This window comes from Callorhinus ursinus, unplaced genomic scaffold, assembly GCF_003265705.2.
Source record: "Callorhinus ursinus isolate GAN/ISIS: 27379988/994484 unplaced genomic scaffold, GSC_fseal_2.0 scaffold4, whole genome shotgun sequence".
Lineage (NCBI taxonomy): Eukaryota > Metazoa > Chordata > Mammalia > Carnivora > Otariidae > Callorhinus > Callorhinus ursinus.
Window position 1 is genome coordinate 29,562,647 of NW_027397066.1, and position 3,017 is coordinate 29,565,663.

The 3,017-nt window shown below is 38.2% G+C and overlaps 1 pseudogene; it reads left to right on the forward strand.

The window, feature by feature from the left end:
* Positions 1-2,295: 2,295 nt before the first annotated feature.
* Positions 2,296-2,935, forward strand: LOC112835466 (large ribosomal subunit protein eL14 pseudogene; annotated as a pseudogene).
* The last annotated feature ends 82 nt before the right edge of the window (positions 2,936-3,017 follow it).

A 3,017-nucleotide genomic window follows, 5' to 3' on the forward strand; every position in this document is an offset into this window, starting at 1 on the left:
TTTGCTCATTTAAAAATATCCTACTTGTGTACAACCCCTCCTCCAATAAATAAGTTACTACAGATGAATAAAACTGCATTTTATTTATACCAATAGAAGTCTGTCTTGTACTAAAAAACCCAAATTCCTCACTCCTATGATTTGGGGAAAGAAGATATTTTTTTTTCTTTCAAGGGAAATACTTAAAGTTTTGAAATTTGCCCAAGGTCAGTACTTGTACCAAGATTCTTAACCAATATGCTAAATGAGCTCTCACATTTGGTAAATGGAAGGAATGTGACCTACATTAAAGATAACGGATCCTTAGCCTCTCTTCATAGAGATGTAAAACCAAGATCTTGTATGGCTAATTAGTATTTTTTTTCCTTAAAAGTTAAAGAAAAACTATTCTGACACTTGTTAAAACAGTACAACAGATTTTATCCACGACAGTAGGAGTAGAGAAATGGAACTCCAGATAAAACAAGTAAAAATAGGAGATGAGGATATCAAGGGAAGGGATAAGGAACTTGAACATATATTAAGAGTAGATAATTCTCACTGAACTGACTCAGCAGTGTTCTTGGTAAAGGCAAGCCAAGGTCAAGTCTCCCTTGAGAAAAGGGATCAAAGGAACCTAACTAAATCTGGTTAAGAAAACAAACAAGTAGAAAGATATGGATTATAAGAATTAATATTGTTAAAAGGTCCGTATTACCCAAAGGCATTTATAGATTCAATGCAATCTCTACCAAAATTCCAGTGCATGTTCCACAGAAATAGAAAATCTTAAAATTTGTATGGAACCACAAGAAACCCCAAATAGTCAACACAATCGTTAAAAAGGAAATCAAAGCTGGAGGCATAACACCTCCTGATTTCAAACTATATTACAAAGCTGTAGTAATCAAAACTGTATGGCACTGATATACAAATAGACACATAGACCAATGAAACAGACCTGAGAGCCCAAAATAAACCTTGCATATATGGTCAACTAATCTTTGGCAAGGGAGCCAAGAATACTTAATGAGGAAAAGATAGTCTTCAATAAATGACGTTGGGAAAACTGGATAACCACATGCAGAAGAATAAAATGGATCCCTAACTTACACCACTCACAAAAATTCACTCAAAATAGACTGAAAACCTTAAAAATGAAAACTGAAACCATAAATCTTCTAGAAGACATGGTGAAAAAGCTTTTTGACCTTGGTCTTGGTAATGATTGTTTATTATCCCAAAAGCAAAAATAACTGAGATTACACCAAACTAAAATGCTTCTGCACAGCAAAGGAAATCATCTACAAAATGAAAATGCAACCTACAAATTTCCAAATCACATATCTGATAAGGGGCTAATATCCAAAATATATAAAAAAGTCATACAATGCAACAGCAAAAAAAAAAAAAATTCCAATTAAAAATGGGCAGAGAAATTCAATAGACCTTTTTTTAAAAGTCCCTCAAATGGGCCACAGGTAAATGAAAAGGTGCAACATTACCAATCATCAGAGAAATACAAATCAAAACCACATTGAGATATAACCTTACATCTGTTAGAATTGTATTATCAAAAAGACAAGAGGGAACAAATGGGGGCTCCTGAGTGGCTCAGTCAGTTAAGCGGCTGCCTTTGGCTCAGGTCATGATCCCAGGGTCCTGGGATCGAGTCCCGCATCGGGCTCCCTGCTCAACGGGGAGCCTGCTTCTCCCTCTGCCTGCCTCTCCGCCTATTAGTGCTTCTATCTCTCTGTCAAATAAATAAATAAAAAATCTTTAAAAAAAAAAAGGAACAAATGTTGGCAAGAATATGGCAGAAAGAAAAACCTTGTGCACTACTTGTGGGAATGTAAATTGGTTTAGGCATTATAGACAACAGTATGGAGTTTCCTCAAAATTAGGAGCTAGAAATACCATGATTTAGCAATCCTTCTAAATATATAACCAAAGGAAGTGAAAACAGGTTCTTGAAGAGCTATCTGCCCTCCCATGTTCATTGTGGTATTATTTACAATAGCCAAGATATGGAAATAACCTGAATGTCCATCAACAGCTGAATGGATAAAGATGTGGGGAATGTGTGTGTATATACTTATATGTGTACATATAACATTCCATTGTATATACACCCACATATATACAATGGAGTGTTATTCAGGCATGACAAAAAAGGAAATCCTGTCATTTGTCACAATATGATGAAACTTGAGGAAGTGATGCTAAGTGAAATGTCAGAGAAAGACAAATACAGTATCATGTAATTTCCCCATGGACCATAAAAAAGCCAAACCCCTCTTGCCCAACGTTGCCAACATGGTGTTCAGGTGCTTTGTGGAGTTTGGCCAGGTGGCCTACATCTCCTTCGGACTTCATGCAAGGAAGCTGGTTGAGATTATAGATGTTATTGATCAGAAAAGGCCTTTGGTTGATGGACCTTGCACTCAGGTAAGGAGACAGGCTTTGCCTTTCCAATGCATGCAGCTCATTGACTTCATCCTCAAGCGCCCACACAATGCCAGCCAGAAGTACGTCTGACAAGCCTGGCGGAAGACAGACACAGTACAAAATGGACAGCCACAAGATGGACCAAGAAGTTGAAAGAGAAAGAGCCAAGATGACAGCTTTTGATCGTTATAAAGTCATGACGGCCCAGAAAATGAGGAACAGAAGAATCAAGTTTGAAGTTAGGAAACTACAAAAAAGCAGCTCTCCCAGAAGTCTCTCCCCCCAAAAAATCACCCTCTGCTAAGGGTGCAGCTGCAGCAGCTGCTGTAAAGTTTCCAGCAAAAAAGATGGTCGCTGCGGGCAAGAAGTCTCCAGCCCAGAAGGTTCCTACCCAGAAAGCTGCAGACCAGAGCCAGTGCCTCTAAAGGCTCAGAAGGGTCAGAAACCTCCAGCCCAGAAGGCACCTGCTCCAAAGGCATCTGACAATTTCTTACGCATAAAAGCATAAGAGACTATTATAAATAAGTAATAAAGGTTCTTTTTCACACACACACACACACACACACACACACACACACACACACACACAC